This window comes from Pseudorasbora parva, chromosome 7, assembly GCF_024679245.1.
Source record: "Pseudorasbora parva isolate DD20220531a chromosome 7, ASM2467924v1, whole genome shotgun sequence".
NCBI classification, from domain to species: Eukaryota; Metazoa; Chordata; class Actinopteri; order Cypriniformes; family Gobionidae; genus Pseudorasbora; species Pseudorasbora parva.
Genome location: NC_090178.1, coordinates 24,553,304 through 24,569,581, shown reverse-complemented (window position 1 = coordinate 24,569,581; position 16,278 = coordinate 24,553,304). Strand labels below are relative to the sequence as shown.

Below are 16,278 nucleotides of genomic sequence, written 5' to 3'. Positions count from 1 at the left end.
TAGGCGAGTGTGCTCTCCTAGTCAAACAGGAAGCTCTTAGCCACCCCAGGGTAAAGCGGTCAACGTTGCCCCTCGTGGAATTTCATAGACGGGAGGGTGAGTTTAGGCTTACGCACGAACTACAGATTTATGTCTAGCCTCGCAGGGCTTGGACGGAGTATTATTGAGGTTTTTTCGCTCCCCCGAGCCGCGTATAATACTCTTATGTAGGCTGGCCCTCTCCGGGCCACTGCATCGGTTGGCCTAGGCTTTTGCGGGATGGGGAGCATTTCTTTCCAAAGAAGGAAAGTAATTATCGCCCGAGGCCCTCGGTTTGAATATTGCAGGGCATTTTCTTTCGCATCCCTAGTCAGCCTCCTCTTACATTAGAGTCGTCCGGCCAAGGCCCGCCCCCTTCTCTGCGTTTTGGGGTTTTTAGTAATGCAGGTTGGTGTGAAGCAGAATGAACAGCGACTTAGCCAGTGGTTGTGGGGCGGGGTTTGGCGTCCCACGCTTGTACGCGGGTGGGCTAGTTTTGCGAAAACCCCGCTTTCCAGAGCTTGTTGTGGCTGCCACCTTCTGGCGGCCCCTGGCCCCATCCTGGAGTATGTTGGGCCGGTGGGTAGCATATTTGTGAATATTTTTTGCCCTCTGCTCTGTGTCTTCTGCTCCACCTTTTAGGGCTCGGGTTGAGCTGCACTCGCAACCTGCGTGCTTCGTAATGGTTCGGTCGGATGCTCCCCTGGAAGCCGAAGCATTGCCATGGCTGACGCCCTAGCGTGAACGGTAGGCCGCTGCATGAAGGAAGAGCGGCCGCCCTGACGCAGGTGACGTAAGTTGTACTCCCCTCGCTTTGAGGGTCTAGGTACTTTCTGCTGAGTACACTGCTTTTGGCAATGTGTTTAGGCTATGTCTGTAGGCACTGCCGGATGGGACTGCGTCATCGCATGGAGGACCCCGTGAGCCTCCGGGATGAAGCCAGCCCCGTGAGGGGCATGGGCTACCAGCTGGCTGTGAGCAGCCAGCTTGGGCAGTCCTGGCAGTGGACTCTGAGCAGGAGGCCTCAGCAGACCTCTTTGCGGGTGAGTCGCGACATCGGGCCAATGTGCGCCTGGGAGGAATATCCCCGACGATGTCGGCTTCAGCAGTACCTCGTCGACAAGCATAACCATCATGGCCTCCCTGGGGTGATTCCCCAGGTGGTAACTGGATGTCTAGGTCTTCGTCAGCCAAGCAGACAGCCACTGTCAGCCCGACTTGGAGCGGCCAGCATTCATCCGACATGCCAGCGAGCATTCGTCGCTGGCATGGCTACAAGCCCAGTTAGTAGGCCTCCCTAGGCCTCCCTGAGGGCCTGCTGGGGTGCAGCAGGCCTTGCCGGGCTTCCCTTGAGAGGGTATTCCCGTGCTTCAGGTGTTAGACGGCAGGTAGTAGGCCTCACCAGGCCTCCCTGAGGGCCTGCTGTGGTAGCAGTAAGCCTCGTCTGGCTTCCCTACAGGACAGGGACCTGCATAGGTTGCCTACAGCATGGTACCTACCAGGCAGGCTTAAGAGCTCCCCTCTTATGAGGGTTGTCTGTGAGCTTACGGCCGCCTGGGCCTGGTCAGTTGGTCGCAGGCCCCTCGGGTTCTCCCTGTGAGATCAGCCTGTAGGCCTTCTCAGGCCTCCTGAGCACCCCTGTAATGTATGTGCTCGGTAGATCCTAGGATCGAGCAGCTGACTCCCCTTGCTAGCAAGGGTGGGAAAGCACTACGCTGAGCGCTGTTCTCCAGGATAGCCCGTCTCTGAGTTCCGGCCTGAGGCGGACACTGCCAGTTCGCAGTCCCTCAGCTTGATGCCTCTCCAGAGGCGAGTTTCCAGAGGCTCTGTTGTTAACAGACTGGGCTGGCAGACGGAAGCGTCCCGCATAGTGACGCCAGGTCAAGCCTCCCTGGTGGCATTCGGTGAAGTTCTTCCCGAATAGTGACTGGCTGGGGCGCCCTCGGGTCCCCTAGCCACATTCCCTTAAAGGAACCCCTTCTGTCGAACAGGTTGGTTCCAGGCCTTTGAGCGGCCGGGGTAGGGTACATGAAGGTGCCCCAAGGCCACAGCTCGGGCTATGACCGTAGGGAATGCTGTCACTGACAGCCTAATGTGACCAGAGGGGGAGTGGTTCAGGCATTTCAGTTGAATTTGCTTGTCCTGACAGTTGTCACTGCCAGTAGGCATGCACTCCCCTCGGCATGGCGGCGTGGGTATATCGTTCCCCATAGCGTCAGCTGACGCAGCTCGAGTTCCCTTTCGAAAGGGAACGTCCCCGGTTACGACTGTAACCTTAGTTCCCTGAGAACAGGGAACGAGACGCTGCGTCACTTTTGCCATGCCTCGGGGCCTGCCTGCGAACAGTCCCTTCAGACGAAGAAGCTGGTGTCATGTTTGCAAGGCGCCCTTATATACTTCCTGGTCGCACCTTGATGACATCATAGGCTGTCGCCGGTCAATAGGATTGCTGTGATTTGATAGTAGCTCAGACACCGGTCACGCTGGAGGCGTTCCCCATAGCGTCAGCTGACGCAGCGTCTCGTTCCCTGTTCTCAGGGAACTAAGGTTACAGTCGTAACCGGGGACGTTTTCCAAAAAGAACTTAAAATTTTGAATCGTCTGACCCCAGAACAGTTCTTCACTTTGCCACAGTCCATTTTAAATGAGCCTTGGCTCAGAGAAAATGCCTGTGCTTCTGGATCATATTTAGATATGGCTTCTTTTTTGACCTAGTTTTAGCCAGCAACTGTTAATGGCACAATGAATTGTGTTCACCGACAATGTTTTCTGGAAGTATTCCTGAGCCCATGTTGTGATTTCCTTTACAGTAGCATTCCTGTATGAGATGCAGTTCCATCTAAGGGAGAAGGGTCCAGCTGTGGCTTGGGCGTTCCTGGTAGCATCTTATCGACCAATCGCAGTGAGTTTCTCAATGCACACTGGGTATGAGATCATTTTCCCCTTCCATATGTGTGATTTTTCCCCCACAACCAGTTCAGCAGAAATGCCTCTCAACCGATTCTAAATATTTAATTGGGCATGTCAATGACAACAATGATTGCCTACACCCAACCCTGATCCTTAAACCTACCCATCACAAGAAACATTCTGCATTTTTACATTTTCAAAAAACATAATTTAGTACATTTATAAATCCATTTACATTGGGGACATACACACACACTCACATACATAATGGTTTGTTTCAGCGTAGACATACACACGGAATCACATGCCGGAATGATGGTTCGTTTAGGCGTAATCATTCACGCGGAATCCCACGGCGCAGACATAGGTGAAGAGGTAAAGAAGAAGAAGGGGGCGTTCCAGTCTGCAAAAACAGTAACCCCACCAGCACGATAACAACCCTTTGTGGCCGGAGTTGGATGATATTGGTCCAAGGGCCTGAAGAGCACGGGCATCCAGTATAGTTTTCTGGCCTTGACCCTTACGCACAGAGATATTTCCAGATTCTCTGAATTATTGGATGATATTATGCACTGTAGATGATGCTAACTTCAAATTATTTGCAATTTTAATCTGAAAATCTCCTTTCTGTTATTGCTCCACAGCAGTGGGGGAATTGGTGATCCTCTGACCTCTGCCCATCTTGACATCTGAGAGACACTATCACTCTATGAGAGGCTCTTTTTATACCCAATAATGTTGCCAATTAACTTAATAAGTTGTTTCTTCCAGCTGTTCCTTACAAGTACATTTATCTTTTCCAGCCTCTTATTGTGACCTGTCCCAACTTTTTTGAAGTGGGTAGCTCTAATGAAATTCAAAATGAGCCAATATTTGGCATGACATTTCAAAATGTCTCACTTTCAACATCTGATATGTTATCTATATTCTATTGTCAATAAAATATAAGTTTATGAGATTTTTATTCACAATGTGTATATTGTCCCAACTTTTTTGAAATCAGGTTTCTATATTTGAATTAAATAATAATTTAAACATTACCTTATAATAGTGCTTTAGAATTAAAATACATTGGGCACAGAAATTATTCAGACCCCTTTAAATTTTCACTCTTTGTTATATTGCAGCCATTTGCTAAAATCATTTAAGTTCATTTTTGTTCTAATTAATACACACAGCAACCCATATTGACAGAAAAACACAGAATTGTTGAGATTTTTGCAGATTTATTCAAAAAAGAAACAATGGTGGACAGCCATATTCAGGTCTCTCCAGAGATGCTCAATTGGGTTTATTGAGTCCGAGCTCTGGCTGGACGATTCAAGAACAGTCACAGAGTTGTTGTGAAGCCACTCCTTCATTATTTTAGCTGTATGCTTTGGGTCATTTTCTTGTTGGAGGGTGAACCTTTGGCCCAGTCTGAGGTCTTGAGCACTCTGGAGAAGGTTTTCATCCAGGATATCCCTGTACTTGGCATCTTTTCCTCAATTACAATCAGTTTTCCTGTCCCTGCAGCTGATATACCCCAGAATGATGCTGCCACCACCATGCTTCACTGTTGGGACTGTATTGGACAGGTGATGTGGCTGGCTTTCTCCACCGCTTAGAATTAAGGCCAAAAAGTTATATCTTGGTCTAATCATTCCATAATCTTCCTATCATAAGGAAGAGACTCATCTCACTGAGGAGAGCGGAACGGCACCGAAGGAAGGGCAAGGAAAGGGCTCGGAAACGTAGTGCGTTCTTTGGCAATCCCTTCAGCTTTATCAAGGAACTACTGGGTCAGAAGCAAAGTGGCCACCTCACTCTCCCGGTAGAGGAGATTGACAACTATCTCCATGCCACTTTTAGTGACACCTTGAGGGACCATGACCTTGAACCTTGTAGGAATTTGGTGGCGCCACCTGAACCAGGGATCCAATTTGACAGTGCTGAACCCACGCTGAAAGAGGTGAAAGAAGCCGTTACAGCGGCAAGATCCAGCTCTGCTCCCGGTCCCAGCGGGATCCCCTATAAGGTTTACAAGCAGTGCCGGCAGCTCCTCAAACGTCTCTGGAAGATCCTGAAGGTGATCTGGCGGAGAGGGAAAGTCGCTGCGCACTGGAGGTATGCTGAGGGAGTCTGGATCCCGAAGGAGGAGGGCTCTTGCAACATCGATCAGTTTCGCATCATCTCGCTGCTCAGTGTTGAGAGCAAGATTTTTTTCAAAATCGTGTCCCAACGTTTGACAGACTTCCTCCTGAAGAACTCCTACATTGACACCTCAGTCCAGAAGGGAGGAGTTCCAGGACTACCTGGATGTCTGGAGCACACAGGGGTGGTGACACAGCTGATCCGGGAGGCTAAGGAGAGCAAAGGAGATCTGGCAACTCTCTGGCTTGACCTGGCCAATGCCTACGGGTCTATTCCACACAAGCTCGTTGAAACCGCACTGGTAAAACACCATGTTCCTGTCAAGATCCGCATCCTCATCATGGACTAGTATAACAACTTTAGTGCACGAGTCTCTTCAGGCCAAGTAACATCCTCCTGGCATCAACTTGAAAAGGGGATAATCACCGGCTGCACAATCTCGGTATCTCTCTTCTCATTGGCCATGAACATGATTGTCAAGTCGGCCGAGGTGGAATGCAGAGGTCCCAAGTCAAAATCTGGGACCCGTCAGCCCCCCATAAGAGCCTTCATGGACGACTTGACAGTGATGACAACATCTGTTCCAGGGTGCAGATGGCTCCTCCAGGGGCTTGAACGGCTCATCTCCTGGGCAAGGATGAGCTTCAAGACTTCGAAGTCCAGGTCTCTGGTCCTGAAGAAGGGTAAAGTATCCGACCGTTTCCGCTTTACCCTGGGAGAGACCATGATTCCATCAGTGACTGAAAACCAGTCAGGAGCTTGGGGAAGTTCTTTGATAGCTCCCTGAAGGACTCAGCTGCCATAAAACAAACCAAGTGCGACCTGACTACTTGGCTCATAGCAATCCACAGATCTGGACTCCCTGGAAAATTCAAAACCTGGATCTACCAGCACGGAGTCTTGCCAAGAATACTCTGGCCCCTGTTAGTCTACGAGGTACCAACATCAACAGTCGAGGTTCTAGAGAAGTCTATCAGCCAGTTCCTCAGAAAATGGCTGGGGCTCCCTCGGTCCTTGAGCAGCATTGCCGTTTACGGCCATTCCACCAAGTTGCATCTTCCTTTGAGTGGACTATCAGAGGAGTTCAAAGTCACCTGCTCCAGAGAGGTATTGATGTACAGGGACTCCAAATACACAAAAGTAGCAGCAGCAGGAATCCTCGTGAAGACCGGGAGAAAGTGGCAGGCGCAAGAAGCCGTCACTAAAGCTGAGGCACGACTAAGGCACAAAACGCTGCTGGGTTCCGTGGCAATGGGAAGAGCAGGTCTTGGTTGTTTTCCCAAGCCACATTATGATCTGGCTCGTGGAAAAGAGAGGCGCAGACTGATTCAGGACGAGATACGAGCAGAGGTGGCGGAAGAACGCTATACCAAAATGGCCAGCATGTCCAAACAAGGAGCGTGGACCAGGTGGGAACATGCAGATCCATGCAGAATAACCTGGGCAGAGCTCTGGAAAGCAGAGCCATTTCTGATCAAGTTTCTTGTCCAATCCGTCTATGACGTCCTCCCAAGCCCAGCCAACCTGCACACCTGGGGCCTGGTAGACACTCCCGAGTGCAAGCTGTGCCAGAAGAGGGGCACACTGGAGCACATTTTGAGCAGCTGCTCAAGAGCGCTAGGGGAAGGGCGGTATCGCTGGCGCCACGACCAGGTGCTAAAGGCCTTGGCGGACTCCATCTGCACAGCTATCCAGCTCAGTAAGACCCAGGCAGCCCCCAAACAAACAATCACCTTCATTAGAGCTGGGCAGAAAAAACAATTCCACCGGCATAGCTCTACGGGGGGGGGGGGGGGGGGGGGGTAGAATCACTGCTCGTGATTGGCAGCTTCAGGTTGACCTTGGAAGACAGCTTAAGTTCCCAGGCAACATCACAGTCACTTCTCTCCGCCCAGACATGGTGCTAACATCTGAATCTACCAAGCAAGTGGTCATCCTGGAACTAACTGTCCCCTGGGAAGACCGTATTGAAGAGGCCCACGAGCGCAAGAGGGATAAGTACGCAGGGCTCAGCTCGGAGTGCCGTTACAACGGCTGGAAAACTCACTGCGAGCCAGTCGAGGTCGGGTGCCGAGGCTTCGCTGGCCACTCACTCCTAAGAACCCTCAAACTCCTTGGAGTGAAAGGACTGCAATTGAAAAAAGCCACCACGAACATCTTAGAGGCCACAGAGAGGGCTTCTCGGTGGCTGTGGATCCGCAGGGGGGATCCGTGGAGCAACATGCCACTTGGACACAAGCCGGGGACTGATCACCCCCGGTTGACCTTGGCCAGATTTGTGGCTTGCCACAATTCTGTCCCTGAGCTCTTCAGGCAGTTCCTTTGACCTCATGATTCTCATTTTAGCAGACATGCACTATAAACTGTAAGGTCTTACATAGACAGGTGTGTGGCTTTCCTAAGCAAGTCAAATCGGTATAATAAAACACAGCTGAACTTAAATGACGGTGTAGAACAATCTCAATGATGATCAAAAGAAATTGACAGCACCTAATTTAAATATATGAGTGTCTCAGTAAAGGACCTGAATACTTAGGACCCTGTGCTATTTCAGTTTTTCTTTTTTTAATAAATCTGCAAAAATCTCAACAATTCTGAATTTTTCTGTCAACATGGGGTGCTGTGTGTACAGTAATGAGAAAAAATGAACATATGATTTTAGAAAATGGCTGCGATATAACAAAGAGTGAAAAATGTAAGGGGGTCTGAATACTTTCCGTACCCACTGTATAACATTGTATATTATATATCTGAAACTATAGAACTTTTGTTCCCGTTCAAGGAACTCGAGCTGCGTCACCTGTCTAGAAATGCCTCTGCATGATTGCGTCGTGAAGCACGTATGTAATCAGTCCAATGGAGAGACAGAACGTCAAAGGTGGGTGACGTTATCGACCCGGAAACTATAAAGCCTGCCGGCAAACACACAACAAGCGCTCTATGTTTCATTGTCCAAACTGTCTCTGTATTGTGTCTGAGTTCAGATTTTGTTGTTTTTTTCACAAGAAATACACACATTACTAACAGTTAGAGATATGGCGAACGAACAATCGTTCAGAAGGTGTGTTCCTCCCAGCTCGCGCTTCCTTACGAGTGGGGATATACACCCGATGTGCGTTGTTTGTTTGGGTGAGCAGCACGCGCAGTCGGCACTTGAGGGTGCTGGCTGCGAGCACTGTGAGGCTCTGCCTCTCCGCGTGCTGCGATCCCGCCGGGAGCTCTTCGAGGAGAGAGTCTCGGCTCGTGGTCCCCGCTGCACTGGCCCCGCTGCTGACGATGCACTGCAGAAGCTCATGTCGTCGGGCTCGCAACTGGATTCTGAGCAGGGCTGTGGCTAAATTAAATATCAAGTGGCCAAATGAACAGCAGGAGCGGCTCAGTTAAAAGCAGGCTTAAAGAGCACTTTCTGCTCGCCCGTTCTGCTCAGCCTCCACGGCAGAGCTTGCAGTTTTTCACGGATCTCCACACTGAGGTGTTGAGATCGTGGAAGCGGCCCATGTCATCCCGAGTTTTCAGCCACCACACAGCAGTATATAGTAACATCGTGGGGTTGAAAAGACATGGTTATGGTTCGATGCCGAGGGTGGAATAGATGCTCGCGAGCATCTATTCGGCATCAGCCATTAAAGCTCCCGCTTTACCCACTAAGCCATTAAAAACAACAACTGCTTTAGTGGGTAAAGCATACTCGGCAGCAGGTCAGGCCGCCGCATGTCTGCATACAATGGCTATTATGCAGGCATACCAGGCTGACCTGCTGAAGGACCTGGGGGATAGTTATGAGATCGGGGCTGATATAGTTCATGAGCTCCGATCCTCGGCAGATTTAGCCCTCCGTGCTACCAAGGAGACGGCCAGATGTATTAGCCGTTCTATGGCAGCCCTGGTGGCCACGGAGAGACATCTTTGGTGAGAAAATCTGTCTGAGATCCAGGAGAAGGATAAAACATTTTTGCTCGATGCGCCGCTGTCTGCTGAGGGCCTGTTCGGTGACGCCGTTACTACCGTCACCAACAGGTTCCAGGAGGCCAAAAAGCAGGCAGCGGCGCTGCAGCAATTTCTTCCCTGTAAACCCTAGACCTCATCTGCTGCTGACCAGAGCAGCAGATGCCGAGTGCTAGGTCCTCCCATCAAGAGCAGCAAAAGCAGAGCGTCGCCACCCGCACACCCCCGCAGAAAGGGTGGGGTGGTGGGCGGCACTCTCAGGTGCAGCCTTCTAGAGGTAGGACTGATCTGAGGACAGTCATTATCTCGAAGAAGGCTGCGTCGAAAAAGTCCTGACTTTTACAGACTCTCCTACAGAAAGAGGTGATAGAAAGAGTCCCTCTACCAGACAAAGTGTCAGGGTTTTACAGCTGGTACTTCATAGTGCCAAAGAAGGATGGGGGGGGCTGTGCCCTATTTTAGATCTTCGTGTCTTGAACCACTCAGTGGCAAAGCTTAAGTTCAAGATTATCACACTCAAACAGATTGTGTCAAAGATCAGGTCCGAGGACTGGTTTGTGACCATAGATCTAAAAGATGCTTATTTTCATGTCTCCATCCTTCCGCAGCACAGGAAGTATCTGAGGTTCGCTTTCGGAGGAGAAGCATACCAATATTGGGTACTTCCCTTCGGTCTAGCCCTCTCACCCCGCACATTCACAAAGTGTGTAGATGCGGCGTTAGTCCCTTTGTGGATGGAGGGGATTCGGATCCTCAGTTACATCAATGATTGGTTGATTCTCGCTCATTCAGCGTGTGTGGCATCGAGATGCTGAGCTCGCACACCTGAGGAGATTGGGGCTGAGGCTTAACTCCAAGAAGAGCGTGCTTTCGCCAGTCAAGAGGATCACATATTTGGGGGTGATTTGGGATTCGGTTTCTATGCGAGCCCGCCTATCAGAGCCTCATATAGGGTCGATTCTCTTGTCAGTCAGAGGGCTGAGGCTAGACCAGTCACTCACTGTAAAGCAGTTCCAGAGACTGCTAGGTCTGATGGCAGCAGCGGCCAACGTGATTCCTTGCGGCCAGTTGCACATGAGACCACTACAGTGGTGGACCAAGACCAAGGGATATTCCCAGAGGGGAAACCCCTTTCGTGTAATCAAGGTCATGCGGCGGTGTCTCCGCGCCTTGGTTATGTGGAAGGACCCTTGGTTTCTGGCCAAAGGCCCGTCGCTGGGGTCAAAGTGTCAGCGCAAGTCTCTGACCACGAATGCCTCCCTGACGGGCTCGGGGGGCGACCATGAGTGATCGCTCGGCCCAGGGCCTGTGGCAGGAGGGCCAGCGTTTATGGCACACAAATTGTCTAGAAATGTTGGCCGTGTTATAGGCTCTGAGACACTTCCTGCCATATCTCAGGGGCCGCAATGTGCGGGTTCACACAGACAGCACATCGGTGGTCGCCTATATCAACCATCAGGGGGGTCTGAGGTCTCGTATATTATACAAACTGGCCCGTCAGATCCTCCTGTGGGCCCAGGGGAAACTGTGCTCGCTGAGGGCAGTTTACATCCCGGGGCGCCTGAATGTGGAAGCAGACATCCTGTCAGGGCAGGGGCCGAGGCCCGGGGAATGGAGACTCCACGCCGAGGTGGTGGTGCTCCTATGGGAAAAGTTCGGCAGGGCGCAAGTCGACCTGTTTGCTGCTCAGGAGAATACTCACTGCCATCTGTGGTTCTCCTTAATGCAGTCAGCTCCTCTCGGACTGGATGCCATGGTGCAGGAGTGGCCAAGGCTGCACCTATACGCTTTCCCCCCGATTGCTCTGCTCCCAGGAGTTCTAGAGAGGGTGCCCCGGGACGGGGTTCGTCTGCTGCTAGTAGCCCCGTTTTGGCCGGCTCGAGTCTGGTTTTTAGACATAGTGTCTCTCCTCGACGGCTCTCCAATGGAGATTCCGCTCAGGAGGGACCTTCTTTCTCGAGCGGGCGGGGCCATTCTGCACCCTCGTCCAGAGCTGTGGAAACTGTGGGCTTGGCCTCTGAGGGGGCCCAGCTCATAAGTGCTGGCCTCTGAGGGGGATCCGGTGTCAAAGCAGAGGATGAGCAAGTGGGTGGTCGAGGCCATCTCACTCGCTTATGTGGTGGTCGGACAGCCTTCTCCTTTGGCTGTGCGGGCCCACTCTACCTGGGTTATGGCGGCCTCTCAGGCTCTCTTTGCAGGGGCCTCCCTGCAAGATGTATGTGATGCGGCAGGGTGGTATTCGGTTCGTTCTTTTGCAAGGTTCTACGAGATAGACATAAATTATACTCCTGGGGCTCAGGTGCTCGCCCCTTAGACAATTCAACAGGCGGGCACCCAGCTCGTATGGGGACGTGGGTATTCTCGTTCCCAGAGCAGTGATGCAGCTCGAGTTCCTTGAATGGGAACACGTCTGTAACCTTAGTTCCCAGAATAGGAACGAGACGCTGCGTCACCCGGCCAAACTCCCCGCATGCCCTCTAGCGGCTTGTTTCAGGACTTTGCAGAAGCTGGGGGCGTGTGTTTGCCCGCAGGCTTTATAGTTTCCGGGTCGATGATGTCACCCGCCTATGATGTTGCGTCTCTCCATTGGACTGATTACATACGTGCTTCACGACGCAATCACGCAGAGGCATTTGCAGAGTGGTGACGCAACGTCTTGTTCCTATTCCGGGAACTAAGGTTACAAGACGTTTTATTAATATTATATTATACCTCTTAAGCAAATAACCCTACTTACATACCCTAAAATTTACTTCCATTTTTTTTTGTGTGATGTTATCTTCTTACTTATTCTTTAACACACCCAGGTATGTCACATAACTGCTTTATTATAGTCTCCATTTATCTGGGAAAAGAAGCACATAAAGATTTAGAATCTCTTTTACAAGAGCCTAGAGTGACAGCCTAGAGAAACAGCAACACATCTCATGTGGGTTTAAGAGATAACATCCATACACACTGTAAAAAAAAAATTGCTCCAATTGAAAATTTTCTAGTGACTGATCACATCAAATTTTTTTAGTTGGCCGAACTGAAAATCTATGAATTAATACATTTTCCAGTTGGCCAAATTGAAATTCTGTGAATCGATGCAATTTAAATCACAGGAATTCAATTTGGCAAACGTCTCAGTTACGTATGTAACCCTAGTTCCCTGAGGGAACGAGACGCTGCGTCGAAATGCTGTGAGAACGCCTCTGCGTTAATGCGTCGTGAAGCGCCTGTAGAACCATTCCATCGGAAAATTGATCGATCGTCGGCGTGATGACGTCATCAACCGGAAGCTATAAAGCGTCCGTAAAAACAAACAGGAACTAGCTTCTCATAAAGCCTGAAGTAAGTGATCACGGGCACGCCGGGAGTATGGCAGACCGACGGATAGTCTCGTTCCCTCAGGGAACTAGGGTTACATACGTAACCGAGACGTTCCCTTTCGGGGAACTCGAGCTGCGTCTAAACGCTGTGAGAACGCTTAAACCCACATCGCCGTAGGACCAAGTGTCTTGTATGTGTGAAGCCGAAGCGCACACGATTACGAGAGTACCTGCGCCCCAACAGTAGATGCCAGATCTAGCTCGTAGAATCTGACAAAAGTCAGCGGAGACGACCAGCCTGCCGCGTTACAAATATCATGGAGGGAAGCCCCCGACAGAAGTGCTTTAGAAGCAGCCATACCCCTGGTAGAGTGTGCCCGGACAGCCAGTGGAGATGGCTGCCCGGCCGCCTCATAAGCAAGTGAGATGGCCTCGAACACCCACTTGCTCATTCTCTGCTTAGATACTGGAGCCCCCTTCTTAGGGGCTCCGAAACAGACGAACAATTGATCGGTCTTTCTCCACAAGGCAGCTCTGTGGACATACGTATCTAACGCCCTAACAGGGCACAGCAGATTTAGTCTTTCCTGGTCTGACGTCGCGAAAGGAGGAGGACAGAAGGCTTGGAGAGTAATGGGGCCCCGTGGGCTCGTAGGAACCTTGGGGACGTAACCCGGCCTGGGATGCAGAAAAGCCTTTACCATCCCAGGTGCAAACTCTAGGCATGAGGGCCCTACCGACAGGGACTAAATATATATGCATCCACCGATGTGTTGTCTGTCCTGACTAACACATGGTGGCCCCTGAATTCGGGCAGAAATTCAATGCAAGAAACACTGCGAGCATCTCTAGCCGATTTATGTGCCAGTGCCGCTGATGTTCCTGCCATAGACCCTGGGATGAACGACCACTCATGGTCGCACCCCAGCCCGTGAGAGAGGCATCTGTCGTTAGCGTTACGCGACGAACATGAGCCCCCAACACGGGACCCTGAGACAAAACCCCCGGGTTTTTCCACATGACCAGAGCACGAAGGCATCGCCGCGTGACTTTGATCGTGCGGAGCGGATTTCCCCTCGGGGAGAATCCTTTTGTTCTGAGCCACCACTGTAGTGGCCTCATGTTCAGTAGGCCAAAAGGTATCACGTTGGACGCTGCTGCCAGGAGACCTAACAGTTTCTGGAACTGTTTCACAGTGACGGCCCGGTCTAGCTTCGGTTCTTTGACTGCTGCCAGGATCGATGTTATGCGTGTTGGCGATAATTGGGCCCGCATAATTACCGAGTCCCAGTTCACACCTAGAAAAGTGGTTCTCTGAGCCGGAGAAAGCACACTCTTCTTGGCGTTCAGCCTCAACCCCAATTTCGACATGTGTGCGAGAACAGCATCTCGATGCTGAACCGCCATCTGTTCTGTATGCGCTAGAATCAGCCAGTCGTCGATATAGTTCAGTATGCGGATGCCCTGCAGACGCAACGGCGCCGGAGCTGCATCCACACACTTGGTGAATGTGCGGGGTGACAGTGCTCGACCGAAAGGAAGTACTCGATATTGGTATGCCTCTCCCCCGAAAGCAAACCTCAGGAACTTCCTGTGATGTGGAAGGATGGAGACATGAAAATACGCATCTTTGAGGTCTATGGTGACAAACCAATCCTCAGATTTGATCTGCGATACAATCTGTCTGAGTGTGAGCATCTTGAACTTGAGCTTGGCCACTGAGCGATTTAATAGACGCAGATCTAATATCGGGCGTAAGCCCCCATCCTTCTTTGGCACGATGAAGTAGCTGTAAAACCCAGACTCCCTGCCGGGAGGAGGAACCCTCTGTGGCAAGGGGGGCGTGGTTTAGCAAGGTCTGCAGCGGGAGAGAGAGCCGCGGGACGAGCGGGAAGTGAGTGGGTTGGACGCAGATTAATAACACCTGTATCTTGTTCCAGTAATGGGCGTGGAGAGGGGATAAAACGCCAGTGGAACCGGAGACCAGGAAGAGAGAGAGTCGGACGGCTGATGCCAGAGACCCAGAGACTGAGAAACCGGAAGCCGGAAGCCGGAAGTGCCGACCCGGAAGTGATCGTTGTATTTTGAGTTTGAGGCCGCCGGGCTGGCCGGCGCACCGGTTCACGTGCCCCTTCACAAGATGGGGCCACAGGATGATCCCGAGGACTTCATAGACCTTTTCCAGAAAGCCGCGGAGGCCTGCGGGTGGCCCCGGGCACAGTGGCCGGTGCGCCTGATATCACTGCTTTCTGGAGAAGCCCAGGCGGCCGCCCAACAACTGCCGGTGGCGAACCTCCTGAAATACGAAGACCTCAAGAGGGCCATCATTCAGCGGGTCGGCCGGACCCCTGAGCAGCATCGCCAACGTTTCCGCTCCTTGGAATGGGGCGAGGCCGGCCGACCCTTCGCGATGGCCCAACAGCTCCGGGACTCGTGCCGCAAATGGCTCTTGGCCGTCGGAAGCGACGTGGACCACATTGTCGATCTGGTGGTACTGGAGCAGTTTGTCGCTCGGCTCCCGAAGAAGACCGCCGAGTGGGTCCAGTGCCACCGGCCCACGTCACTGGAGATGGCCATCAACCTGGCAGAGGACCACCTGGTGGCGTGCTCTCTCCCCCCTCTGTCTCTCCCTCTCGCCGTGCCAGCAGGCTTTCACCCAAGTTAAGGCTGCTCTATTTGGCGGGCCGCTTTTACACTCCCCTGACTTTTCTCTCCCTTTCTTGTTGCAGACTGACGCGTCGGACAGGGGGCTGGGCGGAGTCCTGGCCCAGGAGGTGGAGGGGGGAGAGCGGCCGGTGCTGTACATTAGCCATAAGCTCTCAAAGAGAGAGGTTAAGTACAGCACCATCGAAAAAGAGTGCCTTGCCATCAGGTGAGCCGTTCTCACCCTCCGCTACTACCTTCTGGGGCGGGAGTTCACCCTCTGTTCGGACCACGCTCCTCTCCAATGGCTCCACCGCATGAAGGATACCAACACGCGGATCACCCGTTGGTATCTAGCTCTTCAGCCTTTTAAGTTCAAGGTGGTCCACAGGCCGGGTGCTCAGATGGCTGTGGCCGACTTCCTCTCCAGAAATGGGGGTATGTGGCAAGGGGGGCGTGGTTTAGCTAGGTCTGCAGCGGGAGAGAGAGCCGCGGGACGAGCGGTAAGTGAGTGGGTTGGACGCAGATTAATAACACCTGTAACTTGTTCCAGTAATGGGCGTGGAGAGGGGATAAAACGCCAGTGGAACCGGAGACCAGGAAGAGAGAGAGTCGGACGGCTGATGCCAGAAACCCAGAGACTGAGAAACCCGAAGCCGGAAGTGCCGACCCGGAAGTGATCGTTGTATTTTGAGTTTGAGAGAATCCACAGTATTGAGTGTTTTTTGAGTATTGAGATACTAAATAAAGCAAGCATCAACCGTCCAGCCGACCCCCGTGTCCTCTTCCTCACATTTACTAACTTATTACACCCTCTCTATAGCCCCCTTTCGCAGGAGTGTCTCTACTTCCTGTGCCATAACCAGAGCCTGCACTGGGCCCACCTCTGTGGGTAGGACACCGCTGAAAGGAGGTGGCCGCCTTTTGAATTGAATGGCGTACCCCCTTTCGATTATCTGCAGGACCCAACGAGATATATGACAGATATTTCCATTCGTCCAGAAAATCTACTAAGGGAACCAGCCTCTCAAGGCTGGCCTCTGGTGTACTTTGAACAGCAAGCACAGCACCCTGAAGCGGCGAACCGGCAGGGAACAACTGACTTGACTGCTCGGGAGCCCCCGTTGCGGCGGGGTTGGCAGTGCGGCCCCCAGAGGGTGCCGCAGGGAAACGGGTACCGTTGGCAGGGGTAAACACCGTTTCCCTACGGGGGGAACCACCCTCAGCGTCCTGACACTTCTGGCGTCAGGAAAGCTTAGACGAGGCCTTCTTGGCGATCAGGACTATCCTCCGATCAGCCCTGCCCCTCGAAGGC

General features: G+C 52.0%; 1 pseudogene; it reads left to right on the top strand.

The window, feature by feature from the left end:
• Positions 1–908: 908 nt before the first annotated feature.
• Positions 909–7,311, top strand: LOC137083513 (uncharacterized; annotated as a pseudogene).
• The last annotated feature ends 8,967 nt before the right edge of the window (positions 7,312–16,278 follow it).